Below are 18065 nucleotides of genomic sequence, written 5' to 3'. Positions count from 1 at the left end.
TTTTCTTTGGTTTTGCGTAGATACTCTTTTGAAGGTTTTATTAAGTCAGCCTTTATTTTTTCCCAGTTTTTGTTGATATTTTCTTCATTGCATTCCCCTTCAATCTGTATGGTGTTTACACGTTTATTTATTTTTTTTTGATATTTTCTCTGATTTCTGGATCTCTTAGTGCATTTATATCACTTCTTTCTTCTTTTGTTGTCTTCTCTATTCTTTTCATTTTAATTTTGATATGTGCTGCTAAGAGATTATGGTTAGATGCTATATCTGCTCCAGGTTGTGTTTTGACTGCAGTAATACTATTCCGATATCTTTCTTTGATCATTATGTAATCTATTTGATTTCTCATTATTTGATGTTCATTATCTCTTGGCGATTTCCACGTGTACAAACGTCTATTAGGTAATTCAAAGAAATATATAGGTAATAAGTGTACTCAAGGTAAAATAGTACGAGACAAATTCCCAAATGACCAAAAAAGTGCTCGACCTCATTTTATACTTTAATACCCTAATCCTGCTATTGGGACCGTTTATCAGTGAGTCAGATCATTTCTTATACATATCTAATTTTAAACACAACGTACCTGTGCCTAATAATTCATGTATTCGTATTTCAAAGCGACGACATTCCAAAGAGAATTCTTTCTTCTAAGCCACCGGTAATAAACAATCAAGAAAAGATCACAGAATACGGTTGTCGAAGTATTTCTAACACAAAAACAAGGAATTACCATATTTTTTTTTATAGAATTATGGCGAAAAATGCTTTCGGTTTTAGCCGTCTCAAGGTTCGCTTTGTTTCAGCAAGTGTTTTATGCTCTTGACCAATTTTTTCGGTGAATTATTATTAAATTGTGCGAAATCTGATCCCGAAATGATTTAGTTTAATGGCTCGGATGTAATTAGCGGTAAACGTTGCTGTTTTGAACTTATCCGACAGCGACTTTTTGTGTGATCTAACCACTTTTGAATTCGTTATATTCAGGTATTAGTTTCAGTTAAATGTAAGATTCAAATAAAAATCCATTTCAATATACGTATAATATATGGATTTCGTTTTATAGACAAGAGTTTTTAAATTTTTTAATGCTTTTTTAGCCTAAAGTCACCTAGTGCAAAAAATACTAGAATCGATCCATATCCACACTTCCCGAGGGACTTCAATAACAATAATATGGGTGCCTTCTCATATCGGCATCCAAGGAAATGAAATGGCTGACAGCGCTGCAAAAAAATCTGCATCTACATCCAACTTACCCATCTACAACATGCAGCTCCAAGAAGATATACAATCAAAATTCAAAACGAGTATCCAAGGCAAGTGGCAGGAACTTTAAATTACCAAAGACTCAAAGCTGAGAGAAATACAACCTAATCTTAACAGCTATTTATCCCTAGCATCCATAAACAGAACAATAAATGACAACAACAACATCAGTGAAGAAATACAAGCACGGATTCTTAGCGGTAATAAGTGCTTTTATGCATACAAAGACTTAATGAAAAGTAAGTTACTGAATCGTGAGTCTAAGCTTAGAATCTACAAAACAGTAATTAGACCAGTGGTCACATATGGATGTGAAACGTGGACCCTCTCAACCACTGATGAAAATCAACTGAGAATATTTGAGCGCAAAATACTAAGATATTTGGACCAACCCAATGTAGCGATGGTTCGTGGAGAATTAAAATGAACCACGAGCTGGATGAACTAATGCAGAGCGCAGATATTGTTAGAGAAAATATGCGGATCGTGAAAATCAGAAAGATTACATACTTAGGGCATGTGATGCGCAATGAGAAGTATAAACTAATTCAACTAATTTTACAAGGCAAGATAGAAGGCAAAAGATCTCAAGGGCGCAGAAGGAAATCTTGGTTGAAGACATCCTGAATCCAATTTGTAGTCACTCTTCTTATGGCATCTGTCCATCTCGTTGGGGGTCGACCTCTATTTCTGTTAGCTTGTATTCGGGATCTCCATTCCAAAATTCTTTTTGTCCACTGGTCATCAACTGATCTTGCTACATGACCTGCCCAGTTCCACTTTAGTGTTGTTATCCTTTCAATAACGTCTGCTACTCCTGATCTTTTGCGTATAGTAGCATTGGGTATTCTATCACGTAGAGAAATCCCTACCATTATTCTCTCCATTTCCCTTTCCGCAACTTGTAGTTTACTCACTGTTGTTCTTGTGAGTGTTAGGATTTCTGCGCCGTAGGTCATCACTGGCAAAATACACTGATTAAATACTTTTCTTTTCAGACACATTGGCATCTTAGACCTAAAAATATCCTTCATCTTTCCAAATGCAGCCCAACCGAGGTTTATTCTTCTTTTCAGCTCGATTGTTTGGTTGTCTCCACTTATTCTGATCTCATGGCCCCAGTATTTATAGGAGTCAACTGGCTCAATATCTTTGTCTTCTACTGAGATGTTTTTGTTGTGGACTAAATTTGTCATAAATTGTGTTTTTGAAAAATTTATTTTAAAACCAACTCTTTTTGTGGCAGTATGGAGTTCTTGGAGCATTATCTGTGCCTGATCAAAGCTGTCTGCAATGAGAACGATATCATCTGCAAATTTAAGGTCATTTAAAAATTTTCCATCTACATTGATACCTTTTTCGTTCCAATCTATTGTTTTACAAGTGTATTCTAGCAAAGTTGTAAATAATTTAGGAGACATGTTGTCTCATTGCCGAACGCCTCTTTCAATACGAAAGGTCCCAGTATCTCCATTAAGTCTTACCGAGGCTGTAGCATGCTGATAGATGTATCTGATGAGGGATATGTATCGGTGATATATTCTACATTGTGTTAGAGCTTGGAGCATTTCACTTTAAATGACCGTATCAAATGCTTTTTCAAAGTCGACAAAGACAAGTATCAGGGGTCTATTATATTCAATGGTTTTTTCAATCAACGACTTAATGGTTTGTAAATGATCATTTGTTCCGTATCCAGCTCTAAATCCTGCTTGCTCGCAAGGTTGATAGAAGTCTAGTTTTGATGTCAACCTATTAGTTATTATCTTCATAAACAACTTATAAATGTGAGATAACAAGCTAATAGGTCTATAGTTCTTTAGCTTTGTTATATCTCCCTTTTTGTTCATGACTACTATAACAGCTTTATTCCACTGAGATGGTGTAACCTCTTTTGAAAAGCATAAGTTATATAATTGTGTCAATGCTTTCAATACTGTCTTTCCTCCTGCTTTGACTGACTCAATAACGATTTGGTCATCATCAGCTGCTTTATTGTTTTTCATTCGATTTAATGACTTTGAGACTTCTTCGATTGTTATTTCTGGGATATCCTCTGAACCCACATTTTGGACTTTTCTTAACTTGGTGCCGTCTTTCTTACCCCTTTCTCTATATAATTCTGTGTAAAATTCTTCAACTACCTTAATTATCTTATCTTTATCTGTTACCACTTTTCCATTTCGATCTGCGAGCTTAACAATATTCTTCTTACCTAGAGCTTGACATCTCTTCAGCACCTTTAAACTTTTATTTTCCTCGACAACCGTTGTAATCTTTTTGGACTGAGTGAATGACTACCATACATCTATTTAGAGCAACAAAGTTGTATGGACCAACGTCATTTCCAACATCCACAGAGATAGGCACCAAAAGAAGAAGAAAGTCACAAAGACTAAACTGGCTTGGTCACCTAGAAAGAATGCCAGATAATCGAGCTGTAAAAGTAGTCCAGAGATGGAAGCTCCAAGGAAACAGAACAAGAGGAAGGCCCCGTAAAAGATGGATAGACGACGTAGAGAGGGATCTTAAAACCATAAACATCATGCAGTGGCGAAGGAAAGTATCCGACAGGGCAGAATGGAAGAACATTGTTAAGCAGGCCAAGACTCACAAAGGGTTGTAGCGCTATTACAAGAAGAAGAAGAAGAAGAAGAAGATCCATAAACAGAAAAGAGAAGATAGCAATACGAAGATTCAGGATAGGACACACACGTTTGACACACGGTCATCTTATGTCCTCTAGAGACCAACAGTTATGCTCCCACTACAACGATATTACTATTATAATACCGTCAAGCTCATCCTCACAGAATGTCAACACTACCAGGCCACACGCGTTGCTAACAATATAACCCACAGTTTAACAGAACTTCTGAACTGTTCAAGTCGACTCAAGAGCCTAATAGACATCTTAAAGACTACACAGTTGTTTAACAAAATATAATTTACATAATGTTTTTATTCTTGACTATTGTAAACTCTGTATCAAAACTCTGTAGGTACTATTGTAAACCTTTGCTCCCATTTCAATAACCAAAATCTCGGGACACGTTAATTCAAAATAATAAAAAAAACTTACTAGTGAATCTAAAACTACTACTGAAGAACTGTAGAATGTTTACAGTACCACTACACATTACATACTAAACTACACTCCAATACACTACAGTACTACAACCAACTAAAACTGACTTAGTTCTTGAAACAGTTTCAGATCACACTATTCGAAGTCATGGAGTGATAAGGGCAACCATACAGATTGGTAACACCGTGATAAAACACCCATTTTCTAGTCGCTGATATGAAAGATGAATTCATTCTTGAGAGGGATATTATCCAGAATAAATTTATCATAGATCTTCAAAATAAACTTTTGTTTATTGAAAATGAAGAAGTTAAATTTGGAACAATCAATACCTCAAGTAAGAGAGAATTTTGAATTTATCGTCCTGGCAAGACTGGGTCAAAAACCTGGAAGTCTACATTTCGTCGTCGTGGAAAGCGAGGTACTTTTAAGTGACGGAATTTTGATAACCAGGTGCACCGTTAATGTAAATGGGATGATTCCTGTAAAGTTTGCTAATTTGTTTAAAAAGCCTTTTCAATTAAAGAAAAAACAACAAATAGTATGCTGTATACCAATAGATGGATTGATACAAAATAACATGGATGAGACCAAGAAGTCTGGAGGGAAATCAAATAGACCATATACTAATTAAAAAGCCACACAAACAATCGATAAATGATGTTAAATCTCACAGAGGGACCAACATCGATTCGGACCATATACTAGTAATTACAAAATGTAATATAAAAACAACAAAGAATGAAAGGTGAAAAGCACAGAGAAAATGCGACGTAGATAAATTAAGGCAGGGCTTGGACATTAACTTTTCCAAACCCAAAATTCTGGTATTCCACCAAAACCCCCACGAACAAGTTACACCTAACATACAAATAAATGGTATCACCCTTCAGAGTTCCCAAAGCTTCATATACCTGGGCAGAGAACTAAATAGTCAACTAGACCACTCAAAAGAAATTAGAAGACGCATTGAAATGGCAAGATCTGGTTTCATGAATATGCGTAAAATGCTCTGTAACCCCAACTCAATAATATTGAGAACACTAAAGTGTTATGTGTGGTCTCTATTACTATATGGCTGTAAGAACTGGACATTAAAACAGTATGACGTCAACAAATTAAATTCATTTGATATGTGGATGTAACGCCGAATGCTAAGAATAAGCTGGACCAGCAGAACTACGAATGAAGAAGTACTGAGAGCAATGAACACACGCCCTCATCTGGTCAATACTATCAAAATTAGAAAGACGTCATATCTAGGACACATAATGCGCCATAGGGAATTTGAGCAGCTCCAGGTAATATTAGAAGGCAAGATTGTAGGTAAAACGGGCATAGGACGAAAGAAAAAATCTTGGCTACGAAACATCAGAGATTGGATCCACACAAGAGGAAATGAATTAATTCATCAAGCCCAGAACAGAGAAAAATTTGCCATATTGATCGCCAACCTCAGCAGAGAAGGCACTTCTTTTTTTTTAGGCACAATTAATCTCCTCCTCCTCCTCCTCCACAAGGATGAGGAGGAGATAAATTAAAAGAAAAAGAAGTAAAAAGCAGATTTGTACAAGAAGTAAATACAGAGATGCAGTTCAAAGAGCAACAAATGGAGAAACAGTGGAAAAAAATCAAACAAGGAATAAACAATGCAGCAGAGAAAGTGGTTGGCAAAATGCAAAATAAAAGAATAAATAATTGGTCGGACGATGAGTGCAAATTAGCAGTGGAAGAAAAGAATAAAACAAGATTGAAATGGTTAAGCACAAGCAAAGAACAGGAACGAGGAAAATACAAAGATCAAAGGCAAAAGACAAAAAAAAATGTTTCAATAAAAAAAAATAAAAAGTAGAACGAGATGGAAACAGAAAATAAAAGACACAACTCAAAATCATTGTACCAATACTTAAAACTAGTTTTTTTAAGTTTAAATCTAAATGAAATAGAAACACTTTGAAAATTAATACATACGTTAAAATTTTTAAAAAACAGAATGAAAGACGACATGTTCAAACAGTCGTCGTTGCAAACTTGATTTCAGTCACATTTCACGAGCAGAAAGAGAAAGTGAGAGGACAATTATTGTTTAATAGTTTGAAGAAAATACAAAAAACAATTTTCAAACTAATGTCTAACAAAATACTGTTTATGAATTTTGAGTACTACCAACTGTATTACCAACTTAAAATTGAGCGGGAAATTACAAATAATATTTATAACATAAACAATAAAAAGAAAACAGTATTTAGTAAATAGGTTTAGAAAAAACAACCAAACAAAACAAAACTGAATTAATAACTGACGTTTGATCAAAAAATTCAATTAATAAAGAAATTTTAAAAAAGAGAAAAGAAAACTCTGAGATGCAAAATAGCTCAGTCACAACTCAATATAAAATTGTAAATTTTGCTAATATTCTGGATCTCAGATCTTTTATTCAAATTGTTATTGTCACTCTTGCTGATAAGTACCACCTCTAAGAAAGTTCTCTTAAATTTATTTTTCTCTCTGGCTAATATTTTTACATTGTTGAAATCTATCTTATGGTCTAGATCGATAGTATGCTCTGCCAAAGCACAAGTAGGTTTGTTTAATCTACAGTCACTCTTATGAGAAATGATACGACTAGACAGATTCCTTACAGTTTCACCACTGTTTCTTAATATTGTTCTGAAGCTATTTTCTTGTGGCATTTTAAATTAATTAATATTTAAATGGGAATAAGCCACAATTAAAGGTTAAAATACATTTATTGACGTTTCAATTTCCACTTCGGAAATCGTTCTCAAAATACAAACATTAGTAAATTAAACAAATTTTGTTTTTTGTTACTTAGTGAAAAATTCTTCTAATAATTTAATTTTATCTGACTCATCTATATTGACAATTCAGACATACATTATACATTTTAAAGTAGACGACTTTAAAATGATATTGCCAATATTGTTGAGTTGCGTTCCTGGGACGACTTTACTTATAAGATAGTTCATTCGATTACATGAAATCAACTTTAACGTGAGAATATCCGTCAGAAAAAATCATAACATGTAATTCGTCTTTAAAAAGACAAATACATGCCATGATGACAGTAAAATTCTCCCGTTAGTGATTCCATAGTAAATTATGAGGGAAAAACCAGGAAAAAAACTTCATAATACTATCCCGACATGGTAAGTATTTGATCTTGCATTTATTTATTGAAGGTAAACTAAATGCAAGATCAAATACTTACCATGTCGGGATAGTATTATGAGGTTTTTTCCTGGTTTTTCCCTCATAATTTACTATGGAATCACTAACGGGAGAATTTTACTGTCATCATGGCATGTATTTGTCTTTTTAAAGACGAATTACATGTTATGATTTTTTCTGACGGATATTCTCACGTTAAAGTTGATTTCATGTAATCGAATGAACTATCTTATAAGTAAAGTCGTCCCAGGAACGCAACTCAACAATATTGGCAATATCATTTTAAAGTCGTCTACTTTAAAATGTATAATGTATGTCTGAATGAGTCAGATAAAATTAAATTATTAGAAGAATTTTTCACTAAGTAACAAAAAAAAAAAATTTGTTTAATTTACTAATGTTTGTATTTTGAGAACGATTTCCGAAGTGGAAATTGAAACGTCAATAAATGTATTTTAACCTTTAATTGTGGCTTATTCCCATTTAAATATTAATTAGTTTCACCACTGTACGTGGATGGACATTCAGTACGTTGAATGCAATAAACAACATCTGTAGTCTCTAAAGTAGTTGGGGGTTGTTTTATTTTACTATACAGCTGACGTATGGTTTTGATGTTCTTAAATCTTTGAAAATCTTAGTGAGTTCAACGGTTAGTTTCGGAATATATGGAAGGGCATAAAAATACACACTTGTTGGAGCAGAATTATTTTGTGCTGAGGGCACTGATTGTGACATAGTAAGAATGTTATTTGTATAAACAAAAGGAACATTAAAAATTAATTTATTAATCAGTCTTAGAGGATATGAATTTTCAACAAAAATATTACGTAAGAGGTTGAGATCATGTTGGAGATAATCCGGATGTGATAACCTTTTGACACGTTCTTTTGGACTACTTTTTCTATATATATATATATATATATATATATATATATATATATATATATATATATATATATATATATATATATATATATATATATTTTTGATAGAACAACTATTATTCAATCATTTAAGCGTCTTCTTAGAATCCTTCTAATTTTATTTTTTCTGTCTTATGTTGTAAAAAATTGTTAATTGTCACAATTTGGATATAAACAAATTAATTGTTTAAATTGTTTAAAAAATATTTAGTGAATATGTTTTGAAGTCACATATTTTCCACTACAAAAGCTCACTTTTGACGTAAAATTAAAAGTTGTTAAATAATTTTTCCAAATAGTTTATTTCATTTTAAAATTTTGCTCATTACCTTTGCTCATTTTAAAAGTTTTTCAATCAAATAACCGATTCTTCTTCAGTTTTTGATAAAATATAATGGTTTTACTTATAGGCCAAAATTCTAAAAATCGTCCATTTCTGACTTAAATTTTTAATAAATAAAAAAAGATTTACTCAACTTTTGTTATTCTACCCACTCAGAACCTAAAACAATTATTAGCGAATAGTTACAGTTACTGTCAAAAGGAAGTAGTTTATTTTTGCTCATTTTTCTGCTCTATAATACGATTATAAATGTTTCAAAATAAACGGAAAACAATACAATCAACGAGAGCAATCACTCTGTATAAACCCATAAAGATGCAAATGTAACTAAAAGATAAAAAGCAGATTATTATGGTTCTTGTTTAGAGAGGAACCATATTTATTTGAATGTTATATATGTATCTACCTAGCATTTCACATTTCAAACGAGTATGTTAATATCTTTTTGTAGATTAGTTGTAACTAGTAAAAAATTAGAAAGGCCCCAGTGAACGGTTTACAGCAATTTAATTGTAAATGAAGATCATAAAAATTGTGAAATGTTAATAATTTTTTTGTAGATGTGGATGTGGATCCACATGTGTGGAGGTACCAGACGAAATTCGGTAACTATGGAGTGGCGGGGTTATTGCATTCATAAATTAGTTTTTATTGCAACAAGAATTGTATTTTCTCTCAGTTGCTAGTGAATAATTAGAGAAAAATAAGAACGCCAGCTTGTGATTGGTGGGAGATTCACCGTGAGAAAAATATTATACATAATTATTATCTATTTGAGGAGGAATGTACTTTGAAAAAGATATTTATTGCTCTATGCCATCATTAAGTAAACAAATTAGAAGAAGTGAAAGAATTAGCATAAGCGTACAAGCAATTAAAGACTATGCATATGATATATCTACCTTTTTGGGAACTGACAAAAAATATCACATTTAATTCTTCAAATAAACAAAAGAATGAAAAGACAACAGTTCTCTGTGGGGTCCTGTACTTTCCATTTTTTTCTGACTGTTCCAAATACACTTTTTTCGTTGTTTTTATCTATAATTGTACGGGTGTCCTGTTTCAAACCTTGGATGGTATTGTTTTCTTTTTTCTTTAATTCATTACAGGTGCCGGTACCATTTTCGTATTATATTTTATTTGTTTCTATCCAAAAAATTTGATTTAGTGATTTGATCATATTTTTTCCGTCCCTTACGTGTTTTTTAAATAGTTCCTATAGTCATAGGTTGTACTTTATTGCATTTGCTAAGTATTTTATATAGTATAGGGCGGTATATTATGCACTAGAATGCATTAATGCTTATATAATACTAGTGATTTTGCCTCCACTATCCGACGGTGATCCAGACAATTGCCGTCTACAGTCACCCTACTCAATTTTTTCTGACTTCCTCCTCCTGGCTAGGACGTAAACAAAATGATGTTTTAGTCTCTTGTACAACTTTTATAACGGAGAATCGCTGAACACTGAAAACATCGATTTTCTATTATGTTAAGGCTAAGACATTCAATCGAACCATTCGAGAGCTTTTATATCCCTCTACATGTGTAAAGGAAAAATTTTGATTTGTTTGATCCAGAGCAGCGTTCCATGTAAGCTTCTTATTTAGTATTTTTTTTTTGGAACCTATTCTCTATCCTTCCATTGTTGGATGTAGGTCTCCCCCAGTTCTCTCCATCTTTCCCTATCTTGAGCTGTTCTCTGCCATGTGGGACCTCCTTGTTTCCTGATGTCATCTTTCCACCTCATCTGTGGTCTGTCTCTTGATCTCTTTGCATTTTATGGACGCCACTTTCCGATGGCATTGTTCCATCGTCCGTCTTGGAGACGTTCATTGTGTCCAGCCCATTTCCATTTCAGTTTTGCTGCTTGTTCTATCGCGTCTACTGTCTTTGTTCTGGTTCTGATCCACTGGTTACGTTTTCTATCTTTAAGTGATATACCCAATATTTGTCTCTCTATCGCTCTTTGTGCCTTCCTTATCCTATCCAAATTGGCCTGTGTAAATGTAAATGTCTGTGCTCCGTAGGTGAGCACCGGTATTATAGTTATATACCTTGCTTCGTAAGTACACAGGGATTGTTTGATTTTTTAGAACGTAAGAAAGTTTGCCGAACGCTGTCCATCCCATTCTTACTCGTCTCGATATTTCGGTTGTTTGATTTTCTCTGTTAGCTCTGATTGCTTGTCCTAGATAGATATACTCATTTACCTGTTCTATTTTTTCTGTTTGTATTTTTATTGCCTCTTGGTCTTCCGTGTTTGTCATTACTTTTGTTTTGTTGAAGTTAATTTTTAGGCCTTTTTGCAGTGATTTTTCATGAAGTTCATTCAGCATTAATTCTAGTTCTTGTCGTTTCGAGGAGATCAGGAGTATATCATCCGCATATCTAAGGTGATTTAGGTACTTTCCGTTAATACATATTCCTCTGTTTTCCCAATCTGTTGATTTTATTATATCTTCGAGGGTCAAGGTAAACAGTTTAGGTGAAATTATATCTCCTTGTCGGACTCCTCGTTTAACTTTTATATTATCCGTTATTAATTTGTCGTCCAGAATTACAGTCATGGTTGCGTTTTGGTAAATATCATGTATCAATTGTCGGTATCTTGAATCTATGCTACTATTGACCAGAGCTTCTTCCACCGCCCAGTGTTCAATGCTGTCGAAAGCTTTTTCATAATCTACGATGGCTAAGTACAGCGGAAGGTTGTATTCATTGGTTTTCTCAATTAAGATTTTAAGCGCATGTAGATGGTCGATTGTGCTGTATCCTTTCCTGAATTCGGCCTGTTCCACTGGTTGGTAGTTATCAAGTTTATAGGTTAGTCGGTTGTTTATTATTCTTGTGAAGGTTTTATATAGTTGTGACAAAAGGGAAATAGCACGGTAGTTGTTTAGGTCTGTTCGGTCTCATTTCTTATGTATTAAGATTGTGTTGGCATTTCTCCATTGTTTAGGTATTTTACCTTCAAACAGACATTTGTTGAACAGTATTTTTAGCATTTTTTTTATCGTGTCTCCTCCTTCTTTTAGCAGTTCCGCCAGTATTTTGTCCTCACTGGCCGCTTTATTTCTTTTCATGTCGTTTATGGATTTTTCGATTTCATCTTTGAAATCGAAAAAAAAATTTAGTATTACTCCTAGATATTATCATAACCATTATCCTAGTCCGTTTATCATTGACTTGCCTATTTGGTTGTGATTTTGATAAATATTAACAATTTGAAGCTAGGTAATTTGGCCACATCGGAGCATTCCAATCTGTTTGATTTTCTAGAGAAGTTTCCTATCTCAGTCCATATATTCCTGTATTTTATGGTTGTCGGAAATTCGCCTTTGATCCTCTCTCGTCAGATAGTCAAAACTTCCACAGGCTACGCAGCACTGACCCTTCAGAGACGTAAAAGTAGGATTTGTTGAAATAACTGTATTTTATGTCTCATCGGAATCGGTTGCCTTTTCTCATAGTTTTGTATCGACAACCTAAGTTGCCTTCAAGATCTATTACCAACCTTTAACCATCCAAAATAATGGTATAAAAATAAACAAAGTTACAGTGGGATCAATTAAATTAACTTTATCATTGGTCATTAATTTACCAGCTTGTAGCAGCGTAAATTAGACAGTTAAGAAGAGAATAAAACAAGAACGTACTATATTGTTCTAAGAGATGTACAGAAAAAACAGTATACAAAAAGATTAAATTAGATGTTTAAAACTTGTTAAAAGACCAGTAGGAACAACTATATCGAATATTGGAATATTCTAAACTCATTTAAATAAAAAAAAATAGTCTTTTTAATATTATTGTTTATTTAGGAAGCTTCTCTCGGGAGAACTGTAACTGTAACTACTAGTAAGCGGGTCCCCAGGTGGCGGATAGGGAAATGCCCGACCCGGTTTACCGGTGGGTAGGAGGGAAATAAAATACCTCCAGTGGACCAACAGGTAATTCACCGAATGATTGCCGGTATAAGCAACCCCCTACTTGCTAACCAACGGCTTCGGAAGGACGAGTTGGTAGGTGGTAGGGCACTCTTTTGTCCTGGGGCTGAGAAACCGGCCCCAAAGGCGGAAGAATAAGTGGTTTGGATCGCATGAAAATAGCAATAATGGGCACAAGCGAAAGGAGGTGGCCTGACTTAAGTTATTGTGACATAAAAATGGTAAATATGAAAATGAGGTCGGAATTATCACACATAAAAGTATAGCCAAACATGTCAACAACTTCATACCAGTGAACGATAGAATCCTCTTGTTACAAATAAATACATCACCGGTAAACCACACCAGACCACAGTGATGAGGAAATATCATAATTTTACAAGCAAATAAGCAACCTTATAAGGGATATACCGAGACATGAACTCCTTATAGTCATGGGAGATTTCAATGCTAAAATCGGTAACGGAAAAGAAGGGCAACATATTGGTCCTTATGGATTAGGAGAGAGAAATCAACGAGGAGAAACAATGAGTATCTTAGCAGCTGAGCATGACTTAATAGTGCTAAACAAATTTTACAAACTACCACCTAGACGCCTCTATACGTGGAAATCACCTAGAGACAACGGAGAAGACGTTATTATAAGAAACCAAATAGACTATATACTTGTTAACAAAAGATATCGAATTAGTTTTAACAGTATTAATACCTACCCACGCGCTGATATTCAATATGACCACAATCCTTTAGTGAGCGTGTATAGAACCAAGCTAAACAAAACACGCGGAAAACTGTAAAAAAAACATGACATAAGAAAACTGAAATGAAGTGAAGTAAAAGAAATAGTCAGCAAAACAATAAATAAAAAATTCAAAGAAATCGATAATACAACGGAAAGCACAGAAAAGAAGATAGAATCCCTTAATGAAACGATAGATGGCATTAAAGACAATTTTATGAAGAACGAAAAAGGTAAGAATAAGACATGGATGACGACAGAGATCCTGCAGCTGATGAAAGAAAAAACAAGAACAGTAACTCTATGTATAAAACGTTACAACGAGATATACAGAGAAAAATCAGAAAAGCCAAACAAAAAGAACTGTAGAAAATGCCAAGACATCAAAATTCTATAAAGTAAATACGACGACTTTATGGTGCATAAAAAGGTACGAGACTGTACTACGAAGAATGGGGAAAGAAAGAGAAGTGATGTATACGATTAAAATGAGAAAGTTAGAATATCTCAGACACATAATGAGAAACGACACTAAATACACATTACTGAAAATAATCCTTCAAGGAAAAGTATTCGGAAAGCGAGGAAATGGGAGAAGCAGAATATCATGGTTAAAAAACCTGAGGGAGTGGTTCTCCACAACAACAAATAATCTATTTAAAGTATCAGTTAATAAAATAATTATAGCCAGAATGATCGCCAATATTCGAAACGAATAGTCACCAAAAGAAGAAGAAGGAAGCTTACATAGATTACAAGAAACAAAAAGCATACTAAATACTAAATAAGCATAAAAACTCACTGAAGTAGAGCTACTATAAAAGTAGCACCCCTTGTGCGTGAGACAAACATATATTCAAACCAAGAAATATTTAACAATTGTATAAACATAAATAATATAAATGTTAATAATACAATATTTATTGTAATAGTAAATTACATTATGTATAATATTTTGAACATTTTAATTTCTGCTTGTGTACTTTTCTCTGTGAATACACATCAATAAAGCACAATTCCTCCTGAAATACGAGACAATTCTTGTCTAATTTAACTCCATTTATACGATCTTTCTCTTACTATAACAACTGATATCAATTTCAGACGGTTCTTTATTTACTCTTCGCATAGCAATAATTTCTTAGCGGATTAATTTCATCCATTAAAAAGCTTTATTATTGAAAAGTCGATTTCTCAATCCGTCATCAGTATTCAAACATGTTTTGTAAATTGGTTGATTTTCTTGGGGTTCTTGTATTCCATTAAAGCTATTTAAAAGTTTATTGGAAATTTTAAAAATGGAAATTTGTTTTTCTCTTAGTTATGAAGTTAAGAAAATAAATCGAACTGATAGTGTTTTAATGAAAACGTGCGTTGAAAGAAAACACACTTTCTGTCTGATTATTTCTTCTTGTTGCGTTTAGCATTTTCTTTGAAAATTGCTGCAGCTCGCAGACTATGCAGCTAGGGTGTTCTCCATGATTTTAGCTTGTATTTTCATTTTATTCTGTAGAAGTATTTCATGTTCTGGATAACATAAAATCTGTTCCAAAATTCCAGTTTTTTCGATATCGTATTAGGTGTGTCATCTTCTAGTCCATATAAGAAATCTTTTTATTTTTTCATTTTTCCAAGAACTGATTTCGCTTTCAATCTCTTCTTCAGTTTTCTTCGGTTCAATTTTCCATTTATTATGACGGCAAAATATTTATCATGCCAAACATACCACTCTCCTACCACACGACTTGTTTACCTTCATTTTCCCTGATATAAGATTAATCTATGAAGCAACCATCTTGACATCTTTGTATAAATATATTTAATCTGAATATAGCTTCTCTGGTACTTATCTCACTTCTTCTTTGCGTGTTTTGTCCACTACGAACTTTGGTTATCATCACAGCGATTTTAACTTTATTTGCCTCATTGCTGAATAATTGAACTGATGTGATTCCATGGCACTGTCGTAAGTTGTGCTACGAATATCTTCTTCGGGGTCCGTGTTTGCAATCTATCTTCCCCTGTACTGTATTAAGATGTGGGCTTACAGATACAGAAAAATCTTAAAATAAGCTGGGTGGATAAGATTACGAATAACGACGTTTTGAAAGGAATGAAAAAGGAGATGGAAGTTTTGAATACAATTAAAATAAGGAAATTGTAATATCTGGCCCATGCTTGCAGATCATTATACAGGAAGGGGAAGATGCTGGTAAGCGACAATATACCTATCAGCTACTAGTAACAAGAAATTGGAGGGTACCAAAAAACTTTATTGCAACTGGAACTGCCACAACATTATTATGTATAACCATATTTTGCATGATTTTAGTTAGAATATCTCTTGCTATATTTTTGGTTAAACGATACAATCCTTTAAACTGAAAATCTGTTCATTCATTGAACAATTTTCATTGTTATTAGTATTGCTAATATTGGCAATAGTTAAAGTAGATATAAAGATTCAAGATTCCCTCTGTAAAAGTATATTGCTATTGGTCACTCGTTTTTCATTTGAAAATTATATCCAATTACAATGCAACATTTTTAATATTAAAATTTAAGTCAGTGATAATGTTGCCTGTAAACAATATGAACGTGTTAGTTTTTGAGGAAGAGGAGAGGCTAAGAGTATTAAGAAACTTTAACATTAATGGGATCATGAATCTGTGTATCTACCTTAACTATTGCCAATATTAGAATCACTAATAACAATAAATGTTTTTGGAGTGAACAATAAGATCTCGAAAATATCCGAAGCAAAACCGACACTGGCACAGAGTACCAAAATAATGAGATGTAGTAATGAAAGTCGCAATGAAATATCCGTTTCTACATGTTGCAAGCAACATGACACAGGGTTCCAGCGCAGCTGTCACGATCAAAGTAGTTTCCAAGTGTTGCGTTGTTTACCAACGCTATAAACATTTAAAACATGGTTCCGAAAGGCATAATAAAGAAGAATGTAGCTTTTGAACTAAAACATGTGAGTATGACGTACTAAAAAAATTCATCAGGTCACAGTGTGCTAATATACTCAATAACATTAAAAGTGTTACTCCTAGAAGGAATAAATTCTTGAACTTAATTTTTTGGCAACAGAATGACAACATTTAAAACATGCTATGATAACAATATCAATGTTTTATCTTTTCTACTTTTTGTAAAAGTAGAAAAGATAAAAGTAAAGTTTCACTTTAAATTTTTTTGTGAAGATACCGATTTGTAAATACCGATTTGTATAGAAATTTTTAGTTATTATTCCTCAGTCTAATTGTATTCTGTGTAATAAAATGCCTCGAGTTCGAAGACATCAAAATAACCACCATGTAAGCGATTTTGACAGGGTGAGAATTATTGCGTATAGAGATATGGGTTTGTCATATAGCGTTAATTGTACAGCAATGACGGTTATGCGTGTCTGTCGTGTGTGAACAAACGAAGGTAGAGGAACACGAAGAAGACCTACTGGTCAACCGAGGCGTACCACAGAGCATCAAGATAGGCGCTTTATTTAGATTACTTGCTCTGCGAGACCGTTTTACTACTAGGCGTCAAATTGCTGACCAACGGTTTGGAGTAGTAGGTAGACCTGTTAGTATGCGTACACTATATCGTCGCATTCGAGCCTTTGGACTGGTTTCATTCCGCCCACGACTAGTGCTTTCTTTGACTGAGGATCACTGTCATCAACGTTTGAATTGGTGCAGAGAACGGCAGCATTGGGTGGCAGAATGGCGTAATATAACCTTCAGGGATGAATCAATTGCCTATGGTAGCCGATCACCACTTGTGTTTAGTCGAGGCAATATGACAGCTGTGCGTTATGTTGATGACATCTTACAAACCACTTTACTGCCTTATCTCGACGGCCGTCGAGACGTCCTTTTTCAGCAAGACAACGCGCGTCCCCATATTGCTCGTCAAACTATGGACTTTCTCCAAGAAGCTGGCGTTAATGTTTTGCCGTGGCCACCCCGTGCTCCGGATTTAAATCCTATCTAACATGTATGGGATATGATGGGAAGGAGACTGTCCACTTTGCACCATCCTCCACAGACTCTGGCACAGTTAATACATGAAGTTCAAGTTGCTTGGAACGAGGTGCCACGAGCAGACATCGATCATCTCATTTTGTCAATGCCTAGACGTATACAGGAGTGTATTCAGCTACGGGGTCGCCAAACACATTATTAATTTTTTTTTGATTACTTGTTAATAAAAATTCGTTTAAAAAAAAGTGTAGTAAAAAAGTAAAAAAAACGTTATCGTTTCATTCTTGATGTAAATCTACCATGTTGCCAAAAAATTAAGTTCAAGAAGTTATTCTTTCTGGGTGTAACACTTGTGATGTCACTAAGTTATCTACAAAGCGAATCAACTACTTTCAAAACTACAATCATAATCTTTTTGATTATACTCTTTAATATATTCATAAATACCGATTATTACTACATTTTCTTATTCGATAACAGCATAAAGAGAACAAGTATTGTGGCATTATTCTACTTTTCATGAAACAAAATAGATAATTTGAGTTATATGAAAGTCC

General features: G+C 33.8%; 1 protein-coding gene across 1 annotated transcript in view; it reads right to left on the bottom strand.

Moving 5' to 3' along the window:
- The window catches only part of Ca-beta (Calcium channel protein beta subunit), a 577851-nt gene that overhangs the window by 478830 nt on the left and 80956 nt on the right, over positions 1-18065 (bottom strand). The window lies entirely within an intron of this gene.

This window comes from Diabrotica undecimpunctata, chromosome 6, assembly GCF_040954645.1.
Source record: "Diabrotica undecimpunctata isolate CICGRU chromosome 6, icDiaUnde3, whole genome shotgun sequence".
Lineage (NCBI taxonomy): Eukaryota > Metazoa > Arthropoda > Insecta > Coleoptera > Chrysomelidae > Diabrotica > Diabrotica undecimpunctata.
The sequence above is the reverse complement of the archived record's forward strand: the minus strand, read 5'-3'. Positions and strand labels throughout refer to the sequence as shown.